The sequence below is a fragment of the Zerene cesonia genome, chromosome 22 (genome assembly GCF_012273895.1).
Source record: "Zerene cesonia ecotype Mississippi chromosome 22, Zerene_cesonia_1.1, whole genome shotgun sequence".
Lineage (NCBI taxonomy): Eukaryota > Metazoa > Arthropoda > Insecta > Lepidoptera > Pieridae > Zerene > Zerene cesonia.
In genome coordinates this window covers 1,190,552-1,213,180 of record NC_052123.1, presented here as the reverse complement: position 1 = coordinate 1,213,180, position 22,629 = coordinate 1,190,552, and the positions used below count along the sequence as shown (strand labels likewise).

Sequence of the window (22,629 nt, the reverse complement as noted above, 5' to 3'; positions counted from 1 at the left end):
ATAATAATTTAAATTAATGTATCATTTTAATTCAGGTTTCTTAATATGATTAGTCCCATTAGTCTGCAAAATAAATGTACCTCTTTAAGCCTTTAATTTGACAGCTTATAAATTGTTTGTCTATTATTTATAAGAACATATAAGACTACATATAAGAGTAGTTTTCAACTCTTTTAAACATGAATTATGTTCCATTTCATGCGAGGCGTGGTATCGATATATATTTTAAATGTCGTTAATGGTATTTGAAGCTCTTATCAAACCTCAAGTATTAAAATGCGCTCCGTTACACGCAGTACACAGAGTTGTGTCGTTAATAGAATCAACAATTTAGTTTTACGTGAAAGTATTTAGGGAATCGTGCCTATTATCATTACAGTAATGGTGGTTTTGTAAAACTTGTTATGTCAGTTTTAATAAAATATTAAGAAAGTACACGCAAGGTAATTTAGTTAAGCCGAATAGTACAACTATCACTGAGTAAATGATTTTTTCTAAATTGGTTTAGACGTTACATGGAAGAAATTCATCGTATGCATAATTGAATTTACGTATTTGACAATTTGTAACCCTGGATGAGGTTTTCCTATTTTACGCCATTAAAGTCCACCCCGAGTATATAGCTCTAGCGTCTCCTCTCTGGACAGCCAATTAAGGCAAGCCAGAGGTGGGGAAACCTGAACCTCGTCATTGTTCACTCCGAACTGCCACTGAGACAGTGCGGATGTAAGGATAGGGGCCTCCCCATGGAGAACTAAAGACCTAGGTTCTACTCCAGAAATCTAACTCTTCCTTAAAAGGCCGGCAACACCTTGAATGAAATGAATGAAAATTCTTTATTGCGTAAAAAATTCAAAAATAAGTAGTCGAACAAAAGAAACTTAAATTAAATTCGCAAAGGGCGGCCTTATCGCTAGGTAGCGATCTCTACCAGGCAACCCTAACAACAAAGGAAAATAAAGATAAAAATGGGTAAGCAAAAATAAGGCAATAATGAAACTCGGATAAAAACAGTAATAAAATAAAATACTTAATAATAATAATAACATATACATATTTATAATATACATACATATATAAATAGATAAACATAACTAAATAGACTTACATACATATATATATCTATATATATATATATATATATTTACATAGTAGGATATTATAGTTGCAGTACGCAATAACTACGAGTGAGATAAATAATGATTTCTTAATAAATTTTTAAAAACGTTTAAATTTTGTGCTCGTCTTACATTTGTGGGGAGAGAGTTCCACAACTGAACCGCACGAACAGCAAAAGAATTGTGGTAGAATTTTGGTTTATGGGCCGGAATCAGTAGTAAAAGATTCGACCTCCTTCACAGGGACTCTTGTGAGGGCTCATGGGCAGTGGTGATCGCTCGATAATGGGCGAACCACTTGTTCGTTTGTCCGCTTTCTTTTATAAAAAGAAAAGACGCCTTGGCTGCCTGGCTTATATGGCTGGCTTTTATGGTTAATTTCTATAGAAGCGACGTACCTTATTATAGTACATAATTATAAATATTAGTATGAAGTGATATTGCACAAAACCCCACTACCTACTAGACTATGAGGCAAAGTTTCCGCTGTCATTGCAAAAGGCATTAATAAGACAACACTTGTTAGCGTCCTTCCGAAATCACTCAGCAAACATACTCGCCCTACTTTCACTGAGGTTAGGTGGTGACCATGATTGTCGAAAGTTTAGGTTAAGTGGGACTCGTTTTAATTTTGTTTTTTTTTTATATTTGTACAGTTGGGTATTATTGTAAATTGTTCAAATTTTGATTTTTTTTTTATGTCATAGCGGGCAACTGAGCTGGTGGTTCGCCTGATGGAAAACGAACACCACCGCCCATAAACATTCGCAAAGGTAGTGCCTCTGCGAATGCGCTGCCCGCTTTTAGTGGGTAAGGGAAAAGGAACGGATTCATGACAGGAAAGAAGGAATGGACTGGGACGGGTGAGGAAAAGGAAATAGGCCTCCGGCTCCCCCACTCACCGTACGAAACACAGTGATTAGTGTTGTGACATTATATTTGAAATAATCGGTTATGTTTTGATATATTTATTATTGGAACGAAATTCCTTATCGCGCGTTGTGAAAGGGGGCTAGACGGAAAAAATTCTTACGAAAAGTTGTCACGACACCTTTTGCTATAGTAAGCTATTGTAAGCTGTGCGGCGTCGCATGTTTCTCTGTCTGTCCCTCTCTCTCTTAAAGAAAGCAAGCCAGATATTTTCATTTCTATTTCGCATTGAACAGTGTGGTGTTGCGACGATTATTTTTGTTGAGTGTATGTATAAAGGAACTTCGTTTCATCCGGGTGTGCCTTGACACCTCTCAAGTTTTTTTTTTTATTACACTAATTGGGTCAGCTCGCACCAGAGAAGTACCACACCTCCACAGAAACTAAGCTTAAGAAACTAGCAGTTCACCACGGATTTACCCGTAGTACAATCATAGTCTCTAACTCTTAGGGATCATATTATAAAACGGTGAATCAGTTTTCGTAATTGATCTAGTGCAAACAAACAAACTCTTTACTTTAATATTGTTGAAATATTACGTCGAAATTCAATAAGGTTGACATATTAAATCGAAAATATACTTATTTGTAGCGTAATCTTCATTTATTCAGTTAGTAATCAAGGGAAACCGCGGGCAAAATTACATCAACTAAAATGACCATAATTTCAATATTAAACGTGAAGTGGGACTGTTTATTAAATTATGCTGAAATATTTAAATGTCACCTCTTCAACTCTTGACTGTACTAGACCTGTTTAGGTAAGATTATTTCGACAGTGCAGATTCTTAACACAGAGTGTTAATGATGTATATTCATATATATCTTATTCCTTGACGTTTAAATCAAAAACCTATAAAAATCCCCTAAAGCTAGATCTATTCAAGTTAGATTTTCTCGATAGTATAGACCAGTGGGGCAGCTTCTGTGTCATGCACAGCTGATATAGCTTCAACTTGGCTTTTGACAAGCGCTTATAAAAATATTAATACATTTTTTAAGATTTCACTATGACATTGATAAAACATATAAGAGCTTCTATTAAATTAAGATTATTCCTACTTGAACTTATCATTCTTAAGTATGTAAGAGACCTACTTCTGCTGAGGTTTCATTGTGTCCATGATTTTCGATGGTGGAGATAAAGTGGGACTCAACTTTTAAGCTCAAGCGGTGCTTAATACTTAAGATATTAATATCTGTAGTGTTAAGTATCTATGACAAAAAAAACTTGTCTATTCTTAAATATATAAGGTTAAGGAGTTTGTTTGTTTGAATGCACAAATCTCAGGAACCTTTGAACAGATTTTATAAATTCTTTCATCGTTAAATTTGTACATGATTTCTGCGTGTAAAGGCTATGTGCTTGCTTTACATGTCGGTCTATAACTGTAAGAAATTATCGTACTTGATTTTAATATGGAATATAGTCAGTCATTGAATATTTTTCAATGCCTAAAATTGTTCCCAAGATATAACGATAAAATTATGAATATGTTATATATTAACCAACATCGAGACATTGTAATAATATGATATATACAGTTAATATTCAGTTAATGTTAAGTGAAGCTAATAGGTTATTTTACAATATGCTTTAGCTGCGAGTTGAAAACCTTAATCTGTTAATTTACAGCATCACAAATTTTAGCATATCTAGCTGTATTATTTCTTATCAAGATTTCAATAAAAAGACATAGTTGTAAATAGTTACACGCTAGCTTCTTACTATCAGCGTAATCATATATGTGTAATGTTTCATTTTATAATCAAAGCATAAGTAAGAGATAAATCAATTTATTTCAATGTGATATAATATTACCTACTGCAATAGACATATAAGTGAAAAACGTGTCCCATAAACAGATAAGATATCCGAATCAATAGACACCCTACATTTTAGTACAAATATTGAAGGGCGGTCGCCATGACAACCGACAGCGTCCTTTTGGCGCCCATGTTTCCCGAATTCAGCGTATCATTAAACGATATAATATCGAGAAGTTACTTTGCTATACAAACGGAATAATAAAATATAAGGAAAGTTTATATGATCGTTTTTATGTCTCCTTTCTTAAAATAAATGAAAATATTTCTAATTTTGATTTTAATTGACCCAGAAGAAAGAATTTTAACTTGGCTTTTTGATATAAATCTTTGCCTATTTTAAATCCCGGTGATCATAATTTCCTGAACTGCATAGCGTTATATTATATCCCTATATAATATATTACATATTATTGGTATTTTTTTGTTACCATGAAAGAGACAAAACATAAATTTTTAGTTAAAGATAAATGATTATTAATTCATTCCAGTCTACTTCTGCTACATGGAATTTATTCAAACACTCAGTTGATTCCAATTATTTGGCGGGAAAGCTGTCATCCCAATATGGCGCCAATTAAGCTACAGATAAAACGACGGTACATAGATTAAAAATAAAACAGGCAATGACGTCAGGGACATCTGCTGTAATTAATACTATCTACATGGCTTTATTAAGGGGACAATAGACATGTATTGTAATGTCATTTTTCGTTAATTTTATTTATAGTTATTCGTTTGTAGGTATAAACTTCTTTGCATTACGTGCGTGTTTTATTTTTAAATAAATTAGCTTATTGTATATTGCAATATATTGCAATATAATATTGCAGGTATATTGAGAATTTATTGGGAATTAATGACTGTATTTTTTTATGGCGCCGTTTCAAATATTTTTGAACGTAGAGTTAATTGAATCGGAATTTTATGGTATGACGTTTTAAATAGACGTATAGAGTCACAAGAAAATACTTTTAAATATAACCATTTAGTTTTATGTTTGAATATAAGCCATTCAATTGAATAGTAGAAAATTGTAATTGGAATTTACTGTGAATTTTATAAGTTTAATTGGTCCTATTTATTACTATGGAAACTATAACTTTATTTTAGTTACCGTTGCCCTATTACTATGACTGCTAACTTATGTAATATATATGTAGACTATATTATGGAATTTAGAAATTGTTTTAAATATCGGATTAATATATCTAAATTCGGTTTCACAGGTGAATAAGTCCTGTCCTCTTATCTTCTCCTTTTTACATTTCTACAATTTTGATATATACTTACTACGATTATAAAAAATACCGGTATATTTGACGTACAAAAAAAAAAATAAATCGATCATATCAATACATATGTAATGTGATATTTTAAAAATCAATGCGAATCATTTTACAGGCCAGCGCATCTCAAACTATAATTGTGTACCCACAAAAGTAATTGATACAGCATCCGATAGGTTGACATCCGATACCGCGGTGGCCTATTCAATATATCCTTTCTACTTTCACAGTGTTGCTGAATAGAGAAATAATGCTCTTATATATTTTTCAGGTCTATAGTTTATGGTATTTTAAAAAATTAATGACATTGATGATGATGTATTGCTTACTTACTCCTTACTTATGAATAAGAAATTGTGTTTTTTTTTTTTTTGTTTTTTGTGTTTTTTGTCAACATCAACAACAAAAATTTTTGGCTATCTAGCGGTTTATATGATTTTAGGCTTGGAGATAGAAGTAGGCTACTTTTAAACGTCAAAAAAGGAGAAGGCTCTCGAATCAAACTGCTTTTTGTGTTTGTTACCTCATAACTTATTACTGGATGAACAAATAATGAAATGTTTTTGATGTTTTTTTTTTATTTGAACGCCGGTGTCTCTCATGTGGTCCCATTTAACTTTGGTCTAGTTTTGATAATTTGTAGGCGTTGTATTTTTTTTAATAGTGATTATGCAGTTAAAAAATCGTGTTACAATAGGAGACAAATGATAAACCACACAAGTCGAGTGAGTTAAATGTAGACTCTTATCAAAACTTATGTTGTAACTGTGGCTTTATCTTTTAATTGAGTTTTAAAACTGGAAATCAGTTCACCCAACTCTACTCCTACATTAGAAATATTACACATTTTACGTAACTCCTTCCCATACCAAAACGGGCATGTCCACTTTGAGCTGATCTCATCTAATAAATCATCATTTATGGTGTGACCTACAAAAAAAGGAAAAAAAAATTTACATCAAGAATTATCGTATTCATTCGAATATCATTTTATTGCGTTCGTTTTTTCGATTTGAGGTTAGCTTCCGAAACTTTGAGAAACATTGAAACCGATGGAATTTTCATAACGCTATAAATTCAAACCCTTTTAAGAAAAAATCCGGGGAATTTAGTAGCATTCGGATTTGGATCTTTTTGGAAATTGACAAAAAAATTATTGTTTTACAATCATAATTGTAGGTGTCGTTTTTACAATGCCACCTGCGGAGAGCGCTTAAGTTATCTTATTAACATGCCAGCTTTTTGGGTTCCGTAAGATTAAATATCATGGATGGAAGGATGCAGTAATGGATCAGTGGTGAGAACCTCGGACTTCAAAATCGACGTCGGGGTTCGAGACCAGGCGAAACTGCAAGAAATAAATTGGGTTTTTAATTTATCTGCGCATGTTGATAGCATCAACACTGCTCAAACGATGAATGAAAAACATCTAGGAAACCGGCATGTCTGAAAATCAAAAAGTTCTATGACGTGTGACATCTGCTAACCCGCACTTGGCCAGCGTGGGGGATTATGTCCTGAACCCCTCATAGGAGGCCTGTGTCTCAGCAGTGGGCACATATATGTGCTGATGATGATGAAGTTTACATATTATTCGATTATACTTTGTGATTTTTTTTGAATAATATATGCTAGCAATGTTCTGATTCTGTTTGAGTAAAACGTGTAGGGAATTGTAAGTAGAGTATGTATTAATATGTATACAATTATAATATACTATAGTGTGTATATATGTAATGTGTCTAAAATATGTATACATTCATTTATTAAACAACATTTTCTACTACAGTAAGCAGGTTCTAAGAAAATGAAAATAATAACTTCAACCAATTTTGCCTATTTGTCTGTTTGAAGCCTCACGCTTCTGCGTGGTAATGTTTTCTAGACGGAGGTCTAATATAACTACAACTAAGTCACTTCAGGAAACTTTTCATTGAAATTAAACATCAATTTATATTCTACGGAACCCTTTCAACGCGCCGCGTTAACCCATTTTTGTTTCTACGCGTCGCATTCTTTTGTTTCTGTAAGTTATTATGAACGTCGGTGCCTGTAAAATGATTAACTGATTTACATTAGCTTGAGGTTAAAAAAGTTATGACAGATCACCGTTTTTACTTGAGTATTTTAACCATTGTCGAGGTTATGTTCGAAGTTATTTGAGTTATTCCGACTTATATCGTGTGGATAATGGATATATGAAATACATGAAAAAATAAACCTAAAGTCACGCTTTAATGATGAAGTCAATTTATTTCGTGAAACTGAACTGCGAATGCGCTGTCCGTTTTAAATGAAAGGGATAAAGAAAGGATTGACGACTGGAAAGAAGGGATGGACTGGGAAGGGTGAGAAAAAGGATACGGGCCTCCGGCTCTCCCATTAACCATATTAACCAGTAGTATTCTACTATTTCACGCCGGTCTTCTGTGGTGCGTGCTGGCCCAATTCGTGCCGAAGCGTGCTCGATTCTCACATCTTATATTTATAGGCTATCATTGTCTGTATTGGCATTTGACTACTGGTACTATTGTATGATGAAGACGAAATCGCGGGAATGAGTTAGTCACGATATCTTATCACTATATAAATAAATCAAGTGCCTATATAATCGTTAACATAAGAAAGCCATCAAATCAATGGACGTTTAGCTAAGCAATTTGCACTGATAAGTTACTGATTGGATAATATGATAGCTAAAGTAAACCATAAATTAATCGCACTCAAAAATACACTTTATTTCGCATGCGTAAAGTCCATTTTACTGTGAATTTACAAGTGATTATAAGGTACCAATCGCCAAACAAAAGATTGCCCATTGTGTGTAATTTTTAACCTTTTGGATACAAAAGAAACCGCATTTTTTTTTCTCAAATTCCTCATTTTGTACCTGGAAGGTGTAATTTTTAGAAATGAACCGTACATCAAAGCAGTAAGGTTCAAAGTTATGCAACTCTGTATAAACTTTAATATTGGCGCCTAAGTAATTTTTCTGCCGCCTTCAGACATACAAAGCTTGTAGGAATTTTCTTTTTCGTACTAGAAGTTAGTTAAACTGTTTATAACTCAAGAATGACTAAACCGATTTGTGTGAAATTTGGTATAGAGATAGTTTGATACCCAAGAAAGGACAGGATAGTTTTTTTTATTTTAAATACACGGGAATAATGCATGGAATACCCAGGGTCTGTCTATCTTTCGACTACGTGGGCAACGCCGCGGGCGGAAAGCTAGTTAGTAATTAATAAATAATTATTAGTGTTTGGAAGTGTATTCCTATAAATATCATCAGTTCGATTGTAATTATTTTTCTAGTTTATTTAATATTAACTTTACCCGTGGCTTCGCACGCGTTAAATCGATGTAGTTTAAAACATGTTGAATGTTGGTATGTATGTATGTTTCTTCCCATTTCTTTAGATTCGATTTTTACCTACTCTAAACGGACAGATTTAATTCACTTTGTACACTTATCATAGATCGGTGACGATACAGTAAATTCATAAGTTTATCTTATTATACTAATTACGATCGTCAGGATTAAACAATTTGCTTACCTGCACTCAGTGAGACAACTGATTTTATCATTTAAGCGCGTTTTCTAGTTTTTCATTTATTTTGTAAGTACGGCCATTCAAATACCCAAAACTGACGATCACCACACGGTTGTGTATTCTTTGATATATTTACAGATTCCCAGAAATATTTGAATACATCTGGAACAATACACCTCAAGTACGGGAAAGGTGTTCAACTATTAGGTTCATTGTTCATTCTGAGCCATGGTTAGCAGGGTGTCCTCTATTTGTGAGTTTACGGGACTGTCATTCTATTTTTCATAATATGTCGCTGCAAGCGCAGACAGGTCGTCAGGGTATAAGTGATTATTCACCACGCTGACCACTTGGCCATACTTGGCTAAGTAAAGTTTATAAGGATGTGTGTGTGTTAGTTACTCTTACACGCAAAAAATACTGAACCGGTTGCAATGAAAATTGTTAGGTAGATAGCTAGACAACTGGAATAACATATAGGCAATTTAGACAACTGGAATAACATATAGGCTTTTTATCACGATATTCCTACGAGCTACGGATTTACGCGGGTGAAACCGCGGGACGCATCTAGTTGTCTAATATTTTGAATAGGCTAAGATCTCACGATGTTTCCCTCGCCAATTAGACCAGATAGGAGGATAATGATTGAAAAATCAATTTATTTAATGCACGCTCGTGTCGTTTTGAAGATTTTATTAATGTTGAAGGTTGTTCTCCAGTGAGTGCAACCTTTGTATTTATGAGAAAATTGTAATGACTCAGTAGTCATTACTATTTTCTCATAAATACATGTGTCATATTAAGTTTGTTCTAATAAATTCCCATTAAAGGCGTATAGTTTATGCGGAAGATTAGAACTGTATTATAGAATTAAAAATTTCCGCATATTTATGTCTCTGGTATTGGAAAAATTCCAATATCCTAGCAAAATGGTGTCATGCGATATAAATAATTACGCAAGTGTATAAAAATAGAAATAAACTAAACGGTTATTCAATTTTTGTATACATAATGTTAGCTTAGAATTATAATACTATGATGACTAATTTTAAATATCAAATTAGGTCAGTCTAAATCCACCTAACATAACCTAGACTTTTTAAAATCTGCTAACATTGTTCAGACCTCTAGTCTAGTCTAGTTTATAGTTGAAACTCTATTATCTTTACATGTCTCTTAATATGTTCTAATCAGACATGTGTTAGATATAATATGGAGTGAGACAATCTATTACAAAACAGTCTGCTAATAAATAGATTCGGGCAATGAACCCGTCCCTTACTTGGCTGCAGCCCAGATATTATACATTTTTCAAATATTCGTTTCTGGCGTATTTATATTTGAGATGCGTCAATCGTTAATCATTTTGTGTGTGATTGTTCTGGGTAAGGGATAATGGATTGATTTGAGTATTTGGCGTAATTGATTTATAATAAATTGATTGGTTTTAGGGATAATATTTCATCTGATTACCTACTTATTGATTTATAATAAAATGATTGGATTTTGGGATAATATTTCAACTAATTACCTACTGTCTTTGTATACATCTTTAAAATTATGTAAACAAAAGTAAATAATCTAATTATATCATGGTGGCATATTATTTGTAAATGCGATAAACTTCAAAACGTCCCAAAAATTCACAAAAAGTAGACACCCCCACACATTTCGGTGCGGCACGCTCCAAAGGGCCGGTGGCCATCTTTCAAACACCCGTCGCAGGTGAGGGCCACGCGCGGTATTATATAGTTTTTGTATGAATTTGTTACTGTAGGTACACTATTCGTTGAAGATTCTATAGCGGAGTTTGAAAACCGTTAATCCTACGTGCTTTTTGATGGTAATTTTATTCCAGGAAGTTGGAATTTATGGTCATGCTATCTAGATTTTAGTTTTAATGCGAACGAGTCAAATCAACATCAATTACCATTAAGATATGTATTTTGATTGCAATCATATTGTCATCATCATCATCAGCCCATATATGTTCCCACTGCTGGGACACAGGCATCCTATGAGGATTCAGGCCATTGAATTATGATATTTAGGTATGGGATTTTATTTTTATATTTTACTAGCTGCGCCTGCGGTTTCACCCTCGTAGGTACGTATCCCGTAGGAATATTGGGATAAAAACTTGCCTATATGTTATTCCAGTTATCCAGCTGTCTACGTACCAAATTTCATTGCAATCGGTTCAGTAGTTTTTTCGCGTAAGAGCAATAAACGCACACACATCCTTACAAACTTTCGCATTTATAATATTAGTAGGAAGTAGGAATGGAAGTAGGGTAAAATCTGTTATTAGATATATCCTATACCTAGAGTTATGGGTTACAAGTAAAAATAGAATCGATGATGTCGATATACATAAAAAAATCGATCCGTCAAACAGATGTGATATGCATCTGGCCCATACGCAACAGTTCAAAACGGCTGATCGGATCTAGATTAAATTTCGCACAGAGATAGATTATTATATTGATTAGCGCAAAAGCTGATTAAATGCGGATATCCCGAGATAATAAAGAGATTTCATACGAAATTATTTAAATATGCCCTTAAACATAAAACGCAAAGGTGCCTTATCTTATCAACGCACATTCCAAACTACTGGACCGATCGAACTGAAATTTGCAATGCAAATAGTCACAATGGTGGTTGCCTGGAAGAGCTGGCCAAAGCGGGCGAAGCCGGCTTGAAAGACTTGTATTTATTACCCTAGTCGCAACTGGCCGAGAGGACAAGCGACTTGTACTTATAAGATGTTATACTTAAGTTCACTATATTGTTATTTCTTTCACTCATTCGATAATCAGCATCTTCCGTCTCTGTCTATACGACGTGTAATTTATAAAGAAAGATATAAAGGCTAATTACATCCATAGACAATCCTTTTGTCACTAAAACAAACCCTATTGCAATACAAGAGACAGTAAAATATAACCTTCTTATCAGCTTTTGATTAAAACTACAGTATGCTATTGAAGAAATGTTCTTCTGAGAACGAAATAATGGTCTTTTGTTTATCTGTATTCATTACTATCCGCCCCGGATTCGCCCGTGGTATGTATATAGACTATAGCATTCAAGGATCACGCTCATAGCGAATGATGTAACTTTTTTAATATTCCTGAGATATGCGTGTTCAAACAAACAAACTCTTCAGCTTATACTACTTATGACATTTGCTAGTGGATGTCCTTTAAATAAGATACAGCCATTTCATAGATTAAGAGAACTGTGAGAATTATTAAATTGATGTATTTTAAAAAGTCTGATACTTAGTTTTAATGTTTAAAGGAGAAACAAGCCCAATCTAAAATTAAAATAACGCAAAAAATTACAATTTCTTAGAACCTTTCCTTCATCGATGCTCAGTTCAACCATTCCGGAGATACCATGGTGACAAGCAAAAATTTTTTTGTTATAGAATTTCGCAAAAGGTAACTACTTCGTAGAAATGCAGGTAACATAGTCAGGAAACAAACTATATCGTTAAAAAAAAGCTTAAAATAAAAACTATAGAGATGTATTTCCAAATTTATTATTAAGAAACTTTTTTTTTTAATATATATAGACACCTACGACTTTATTATATGTAAAGATATACATATAATAAAATCGTACTCAAAACTGTATACGATATACACACCGATATTTTTTTATGTTTTTTTTATGACTTAAAAAAAATACACAGATAATTAATTAGAGCTTATAATTAGAACATATGCCCTGATAAGTAAAGTACACGTGGACGAAGCCGCGGGCAACAGCAAGTATAACAATAAATTCTAAAATATATAAATTAAAATAAAAATCATTGATTGAACATATTATATATCACATACAACATGAATCCCAGATGCCTGATATAGCTTTCCCTGTGTTTCAGGAGTCTATGTCTTCCCGATACAGTATATAAAAGTTCAATTTAGACACAATAAAATATAATTGCTGCTACATACATATGAAATTTAAATTCTGTAATTTAATATAAATTTATGATATTTAACAATTAACAATTGAAATAATTTACATTTTATCAATAAGTAATTCATCTTCTATCTTGTCTTCTTCTTCTATATATATAAAATTCTCGTGTCACAGTTTTCGTTGCCATACTCCTCCGAAACGGCTTGACCGATTCCTCTGAAATTTGGTAAGCATATTGGGTAGGTCTGAGAATCGGCCAACATCTACTTTTTATCCCGATATTCCTACGGGATACGGACTTACGCGGGTGAAACCGCGGGGCGCAGCTAGTAGTATATAAAAGTTCAATTTAGACACAATAAAATATAATTGCTGCTACATACATATGAAATTTTAATGTCACACATAACATATATGTATAGATAAAATATATGTTATCTGTGCTATATTTTTTCAATCTATTGAACCATTTAACGATGATTGACACATAATTATCGTATCACAACTTTCTCTTTGGGAAGATGTATTAAACACGTTTTTATTAGGCGCCAGAATATGAAATTTATCATTATGTTATTTTAAATATGTTTATTTATTCATACAGGTATTAATACAATATTTTAATATGTACTTGTTATTAATATATATATATTTTTAGTTTCCTATACAATTTTTGTTAAAGAGTAATAAATAAAATAAATAAATAAATATGTCAATGTTAATTAATTTCGATAATTAATTGATATGTTGGAAAACAGTTTAATGTTTAAATCAAAATACATTATTAAAAAACTGAATTGCCCTCAAATTGTCAGTATTAGACTAATTTTAAAAGGAACCAAACGCCAGCGTCCAAAGAAAAAAAGAATCATCAACATCGGTTGATCCAGTCGGAAGATATGAGGTAACAAACTAAAAAAATACAGTCGACAACCTCCTCTTTTTAGAAGTCGGATAACGAAATGAGAGTTGTTCATTATAAACGTATAAAACATGTAAAACACATCAAAAGGCTCAAAGCTATATTTCATACTAAGTTAAGCTCAAACGAATAACATAACACACAACTTAATACTTCCCAATACATCAACGTTAGAAAATCACTTTTTAATTTAAAGCCTTGATAACTTATCGGAATGTAATCAAACCGTGAATGGCAGCTTTATCTCATTCTTTTAACAATTCGAACCGTCGATCAAAATTACTTCCGAGATATATAATCTATATTATTTATAGTGAATTTAAATTGAAATTTGTTAACAGTTCGAAGATTTATGTTGCACATAAAATTTTTCATTATACAATTAATAAACATGTCATTTTACATGTTAAATGTGTTTAAGCTTAGCCTTGAGCTATGCGTTCACTTATTAGAGTGCTTAGAACGTACATAGGTATTACGATGAGTAGCGTCATTATTTCTATAGATTATAATATATAATTATAAAGATATATAAAGTCAAGACGCCATTGTCTACAGCTTACTCAAATATTGAGGAATATACAGGGATTTATATATACAGCAACCATAACAATTCACGTTAAGTCATGTTAAAAAAATTATACATTTATCGTTCCATCATACAGATAAGACAAATTTGATTATGAGTATTCGAATAAATATTTCTGAACCTATGAACTGTTCCAAATTCAAATTGGAATTTATTATCTACATAAGTCCAATACAGGCTGCATAAAGAAATAAAATCATAAATTACTTTCCACTAAGGCGTTCCTATTTCAAAATTGTATATGGAAGTATGAATGAGAACCCGGCCAAGTCTAGTAGGTCGTTAGAATATCTTATCATTACATCTGATGTTAGGAATTACCAGTTCGCCCACGATACCGGTCTTTGACCGCCGTGACTCAGCTGTGTTGTTTTGTTGTGTCTAGCTGGAGGTATCCCATGGAATATAGGGGATAAAATCTGAATACGAAATTATATGTCGTGTAAATCGTTATTTATTTGCCCGCTATTGTGAATACTTCATGTTATTTGTAGACATTTATTCTAATCTAGGTTGTGATGTATAAGTTCGCTAAATTTTATTAAGATTTATTCAGACGATTTTATGACAGCTAATATCTAGAAAAACGAACATGGAAAAAGACACATTTTTTATCACCAAGTTCAAAAAAGCAGGAGGTTATGAAATCGGTACAAACTAACATATACACTTTCGACTGGGTGGAAAATTTTAATGATTTTTTTTTATTTGTACACTGGTGCCTTCTGTGCAGTCCTATTTAAATTTAGTCCAGTTCCGACATTTTGAAAGTGATTAAGCTTTTTGTTAAAAATTGTCATGATATGTTAATTTTTTTTAATATTAAAAACATAAATAATTTAAGAAAATCTAAACACAAGAAAGCTCTAGTATTTGATCAAAAAAATTACCGAACCCGCACTGTCTAGTGATAATTACTGTCACTAACCACTCCACCATTGTCTCTATATTATTATATCGGTCGTAAAGAAAAAATAATCATTGTTTTCCTTTACGTGTCCTTTCGAACTCTGATCGTAATGAACCTTTTACGAACTTGATAATATCGCGGCGTCTTTGATGTTAAGATGAATGGACCATTTCGCTTAGATAGATTCTGTTTAGTTACATATGATCTGTCATGGATGAAAACGGGAATAGAACGTATACAATTTTTGAAGGAGCGTATGTGTTTTTACGGAAAATTAGCGATTCTTTCAATAATATTTTATGATAGATTTTTTAAGTGGGATAAAACTGGACATGGTGTGCAAATTTGATTAAAATCGGTTGAGTAGTTTAGGAGTCCAGTGCGGACAAACAACGCGACACTTTATTATATCACGTATCTTAATGTTTAATTATTACCTTATTAACGAAACATGTGTACATTATATTTATTTGTGTTTGATTTTACGCGAGTTTTACATTTATAAATTAAAGAATTTTTAACAGATTTTAAACGCGATTATTTTATTATATTATTAACCCGACGTTTCGAACACTTTACAGCGAGCGTGGTCACGGGGAGACTCTCCCCTAATATAATGAATAAATCGCGTTTAAAATCCGTTACAATATCTTTAATTTCTAAATGCATTATATTTATGTTCAAGAAACACACAGCTTTTGAAATAGTAAATATTGTTGATATTTTTTTTCGATATTTAATGACTACCCACTTCAGAAGGTAGGGTTATAAATATAGAGTTGTGCGCCCCGCGGTTTCAACCGCGTACGTCTGTATCCCGTTGGAATATCGGGTCAAAAAGTTGCCTGTGTGTTGTTCCAGTTGTCCAGCTATCTACCAAATTTCATTGCAAGCGGTTCAGCAGTTTTTGCGTGAAAGCGCAACAAACACACACACATCCCTACAAACTTTCGCATTTATAATATTAGTAGGATTAATGGGAAATCAAGGGTAGGGTTGTAGGTTTAATCGTTTTCACATTATTTAATATTAATATTAATATTCAAAATTCTTTGTCAGAAGAATGTTAATGAACTAACGATTTTCCTACACTACATTTGGCGTAACTCCTTGCGAATTGCGTAACCGAAACTGATATAATGCATTCTTGGTATTGCTATTGATAACTCGGTGCGTGGTGCCAATTGCATACTGGCCGAAATAATAAATCGGTCAAGTGCGAGTTGGAAATTTCATAGCGGTTTTTCTATTTTTCGCAAAGATCTTACTATAGTCTTTCTATACTGATATAAATTTGAACAGTTTGCTTCAAAGCACTAATATCAAGAACTACTGAGCCGATTTAGATGAAATTTTGTACAGAGATAGTTTAGAAGCCGGAGCGGACAGCTTATAAGGTGACCTAATATTTTATTTGTTCAGTAGTCGAGTCGAGATAGTAACGGTCTAGTCGACATTCTAGTCGGTTATCAGCGCCCCAGTAACGAATCTATTCGCATATAATTTATTTATTCGATAACCGAAGTTTATCGTAGTTTTATTTATTACTAAATACGTGATGTAACTCTTGTTTTTTAAGATATGGGTTTTGTGGCGTTTGCGATAGGCTGTAGCGATGAGATCTACTTGTAAGTCTACCATTTGTAGCGATAAATTGGTAAATGTTAAAACTACGTTATGACGCTTCAAAACTGCTTCTATAAGAAATCCAATTGAATGTAATGTTTAAGTTTGAGTATGATAAGTTGAATTTAATAGTTTCTACGTAAGTTAAGTTTATAAATGAGAAAAGGAATATATAAAAGAGTAGCATAGAATAAGAAAGAACGCGTTGTTAAGGCAATAAGAAGAGCTGTAACCTTTCAACTCCGTTTGAGTTAAAACTCAAACTCAAGCATTTATTTATGACATTAAACTTCTCATAGAAGCACTTTTGCATCGTCATAGTATAGTTTTAATATTTACCACCGGTTCGGAAAGCGGTCTACAGAGAAAATCCGACAAGAAACTCTATAGTTAAATGTTACTTTTAAAATGTAAGAGACATAGCCCGTTTCCTTTTCCTCACCCGTCCCAGTCCATGCCTTCTTTTCAGTCGTTAATCCTTTCCTTTTCCCCTACCCCAAAAAAGCGGACAGCGCATTCGCAGAGGCCTTTGCGAATGTTCATGGGCGGTGGTGATCGCTTACCTTCAGGCGAACCACCAGCTCAGTTGCCCGTTATGACATAAAAAAAAAGACATAAAAGAAATTAAATATTGGATTTTTAGGAGAAAAATTAAGATATCCTAAAAGTTTGCGTTTGAATTTATAGTGTTCAGTAGGCATTAAAAAAGACTTCGAACCTAAAATGTCACGTTTCTAAGCATATTTTTGTAAACATATTCCGCAATATATATGAATCGCTCATCGCTCACCGCTCACCGCTCACCGCTTGTCGCTCATCGCTTGTCGCTTGCGCCGTTTGAGCGGAAACACTTACCTTTGTGGCAGTGCCGACCTAATTACAGCCACAAATTACCGCCGTCGTGAAAAATACACGGAAAATAACTTCCCTTTGCTGAATCGCGATGTTAATTTTTTTTGTGCGATAACTATATAATACAATTTCCGGTATATGTTAGTTAATTTGGGGATAATAATAGTTTTAAAGTAGCAGTAGAGAACAACCGAAATTGATAGATCGAAAGTGAATGAAGTTTTAGTCAATGAAATGTTAAAGTAATATAATGTAGAATATTTGAAATAATAATAATTAACGATAATAATACTTTAAATAAACCTTATTAACCTTCTTAATGTATAAATTCGTAAGTATGTTTGTTTGTTTGTCCAGTCACCACTGAGCAGTTTTACGATATGATTTTCCTGGTTAGAGCTTTTTACTATAAGACCACTCGAACAAAAGCCACGGGTGGAGAGCTAGTCTAAGATATCAATGTCTAGTAGACTAGCTCTTAAAAAGAGTGAAATCCTATCCTTCCTACTAGTCCTACTGATCCTACTTCCTACTAATCCTACTTCCTATTAATATTATAAATGCGAAAGTTTGTAAGGATGTGTGTGTGTTTGTTGCTTTTTCACGCAAAAACGACTCAACCGATTGCAATGAAATTTGGTACGTAGACAGCTGGACAACTCGAATAACATATAGGCAACTTTTTATCCCGATATTCCTCCGGGATACGGACTTACGCGGTAGAAACCGCGGGGCGCAGCTAGTAGACGCATAAATAGAAAATAATACGTCTAGTAGAAAGGTTAAGGGTGGATAAATAAGAGAATAAGGACCTTAGCAAAAAAATTTCAAAAAGCTTTAAAAAAACTGTCCAAAAGATTTCATTATGAATCAATAATATCCATGCAAAGTCAGGTCAAATCTCTATATAATCCAACGATTTTATCAGATTTATATGTAAATGCAGAGAGCGGGACAAATAGACGGAAATGCACACAATTTGTAAAGGGCATTAACGGAATTTCATATGATTATATCACCTAGACAATGGGTGGGATTTTCGTAACGCGTGGTCATCATTTTGCCGCGTGGTGACTGTGATTTTGAATTTTGTGGGATTTTTTTGTTTTAGTACGAGCGCCATAATGTTCTATACTCGTAAACTCAAATCTATACTGGAGAATGGTGTTGGCTTCTTTTGAATTTTTAATTAGTGTTCAAGTAAATACATTATTCAACAACCTATAGATAACTAGCGATGAAAAAATCATTTGTTTTTTTTTCTTTTATGTAATATTATATCTTTATTTCTTTATCAACTACGTTTACAAGAATTAAGAAATGTCGCTTCAAAAGCTTCCCGCTTTCTTGAAATTATTTGCATCTTTTAGGTCATTGGGATCCTGGGATCGATTCCCGTTGGAGACACACAAAAGTCTCGGTCTGGTAGGTCACAGAAAAATTATCACCTACTTGTCTATTAAGAAAATCGATCGGTGAAACATGTGTATTATCTGCCCCATACCACAAACCTAGCAGGATGACTTCAAAGATTTTTTATTTTTTTCCTCATTATTAATGTGTGGCAGGATACTAAGTGTATTATATCGAATTCTTTGTAATACTATTAATAAGAAATACTGATTATAAATAAAGCGATAATTAGGTAACATTGTAATGACCCATGAACTCAAATGTTTTCGATATATCCTTCCTTGTAATAACTTCTTCAACCATTTGATTGATAAAGTCTTATCAAATAAAATACCGGCACAGGAAGTAATATTGCAAAAATTATGTATAATTGTATACTTGATAATAATACTTGAAATTCTCAGAAAATATCGTTAAAGACATTTTTTTATAATTGTCCCAACTTGTTATAAAGTATAGACACCATATTTAAACAGAAGACAGTAATGTGTCCATGTTTACTGGGCTATTAACTTTCGACAATTGTATCAATTTGGGTTTAATAGATTGGAAAAAGATAACAAATCTTGTTGAATCAACATTTTTATGTCTCTATGTGTTTTCCTTCCGGAAATGTCGTTATGGTCTATATTATATTTTATTATATTATAAACAAAAATAATATTTACCTATATTTTATTATTGCTCATAAATCTTTAGACAAATCGAAATATTTAAAATCGATAAATCGATTTCCGAGAAAATGTATCCATTCTCGGGGTAACATTGTACCAAATTTCATCTAAATCGGTTCAGTGGTTTAGGCTACAAGAAGGTCTCTTTTAGACAGACAGAGTTCCTTTGCATTTATAATCTCAGATTATTGATCAGATATATTGTTCGTACATGAATAATTAAGGAGAAAACAAATATAAGAGTTGATTTGAGTTTGAGTTTGAGTTTGAGTTAAATTAATCTCAACAGGAGAACCCGGAGCGAGATAAACAAAGTTACCTAATGTCTAAATAGACCTACTTTCCCAAATGAAGACGGTGAAATGGATATCCTGTAGTCTAGTAAATATTTAGGCTGACCTAGAATACTATAATTATAAATCATTGGAGTCTGGTTTTTCATGTATTTTCCATATTTTTATACAGTTTGGATTTATTAACACGCTTATATTAGCTTCACCTGTATGTTTGTATGTCTGACTCCTTCAGACTAGATATTGACCCACTTTTACGGACAGATTTAATTCAAACTTTGTACACTTATCAAGAATCGGTGATTTTATATGTTTATCTTATTATCCTGATAAGGATCGCCAGGATTAAAAATGCATAAAAGAGCAAATGAGACCATATAGCTGATTCCATAATTACATCTTTTTAGGTTTTTTGAAAAAAAAACATGTTAGTACTATGTATTGTTTATTCTACTTACAACTAGTTTTAACTAGAAAAAACTAGTTATATCAGAAAACTATAAGGTTCGAACTGTCACATATGTTTTGGCGAATATGACATGAGTTCGTGAGAGGTCATACCCACTCATGTGGATCACCCAATGTCTAAATCAAATAATCGTATGGCCATGTTCTTCCAATCTATTCATTTAATTTAGTTTGAATATCTATATTGTATAGAAGGTTTTGAGTTGAAAACGTAGTTTAGAAATTAAAAACTTGACGGATTTTAAACGCGATTTATTCATTATATTATTAACCCGACGTTTTGAACACTTTACAGCGAGCGGGGTACCACGCGTGACCACATAAATCGCGTTTAAAATCCGTTAAAAAGTTTTTAATTTCTAAATGTATTATACTCGCGTAAAATCAAACACAAGAAAATACTATAAAACGTAATTTTTCTTTTCAAGAACCTACAATTTATCTTACCACATATTTATAATAACAATATACATCATTGGCCCATATATGTTCCCCCTACAGGGATAAAGACCTCCTGTGAGGGTCCAGGCCATAAGCCACGCTGGCAAAGTGCGGGTTGGTAGATGTCACATGCTATCGCACTTCTGATTCTTCGATATGCCAGTTTCACTTCTTTTACCACCAATCGAAATCCAGTAAAAGCTGCATGTAGAAAAAACAATCAATAGACAACTTATTTAGCTAAATCCTATCCTACTAATCCCATCCTATCCTACTAATATCATTATCTATACTACCTATCCTACTAATGCCATCCTATCCTACTAATATCATTATCTATACTACCTATCCTACTAATCCCATCCTATCCTACTAATATCATTATCCATACTACCTATCCTACTAATCCCATCCTATCCTACTAATATCATTATCTATACTACCTATCCTACTAATCCCATCCTATCCTACTAATATCATTATCCATACTACCTATCCTACTAATCCCATCCTATCCTAATAACATCATTATCTATACTACCTATCCTACTAATCCCATCCTATCCTACTAATATCATAAATGCGAAAGCTTAAGAGGATGGCTGTATGTGTATGTTTGTTACTCTTTCACGCAAAATCTAATAAAGCGTTGCAATGAATCCAATTAGACTTCTTATAGAAGCACTTTTGAATCGTCATTTAACACAATTTTAACATTTACCACCGGTTCCGAAGGCAGTCTACAGAGAAGAGCCGGTAAGAAACTCTATAGTTGTTTTTAAAATAATTCAAATTTTACATTTATTCATACATAATATGTAAAATGTACACAACTGTCAAAGAACTGTCCTATAGTTCTTATTCTTATTGGTTTTGCTATTCCCGATGTTTAGACAGAATGATTAACAAGTCAAAATGAATTACAAGCAACACTCAATAGTCAATACCACTCAAAGCACTTGAGATTAGACTCTTGATATAAAATATTTTAAATTTACGACCGCCACTTCAGAGTTTGGCTTCCGGTATATTTTTATAAGGTAGCTGCGCGCCGCGGCTTCGGTCATTTACGTGTTACACGGTTCGTTTAGTACCTTTTTATGTAATACTAAATTTTACATTAGTAAATTATATAAATAGTAGTTTCAACACGAGTGAAACCGCGCTGCCCAGTTAGTATTTCCATCATACTGACTGCGTACCGCGGTTCATCATTTTATGAGAAACGTTTTGAGGAATTCAATTTCAAGGAATTCAATTCAAAAAAAAAAAACGTTATACTAAGTTAGCATTATAATATAAGGATTATGTTATCTGTGGTACTATTAAGTGCTCCGTGGATGAAGGCTGATGATGATGATGATGCCTTATAACATGATTTAAACGGACAAACCGAGATAAATAATATAATAATCGGGATAGTAATCAATAAATAATCATTTATAAGACAATATACATTAATTTGGAAATGGGCCAACGCAATATACATATGAGACTAGTGCTCCACCCCGGATTTGACCGTGGTACATATATAGACAATAGCAGTCAGGGATCACGTACATATACAACGACGTAATAATTTTTGGAAATATGCAATAGTAGTTCCGGAGATGAGCGCGTTTAAACAAACAAAGTCATCAGTTTTACATTATCATATAGATATAGATTTTATTAGGAATGTATTTCAATGAAAACGATATTTACTAGCTTTGACACGCGGTTTCACACAGATTCAGAATGTAGAGTATTTATCTATTTCATCTAGTTCCGATCAGCCGTTT

At 32.9% G+C, this 22,629-nt stretch overlaps 1 protein-coding gene across 3 annotated transcripts in view; it reads left to right on the top strand.

The window, feature by feature from the left end:
* The window catches only part of LOC119835992 (neural cell adhesion molecule 2-like), a 127,611-nt gene that overhangs the window by 48,434 nt on the left and 56,548 nt on the right, over nucleotides 1-22,629 (top strand). The gene's annotated exons all lie outside the window — the stretch shown is intronic.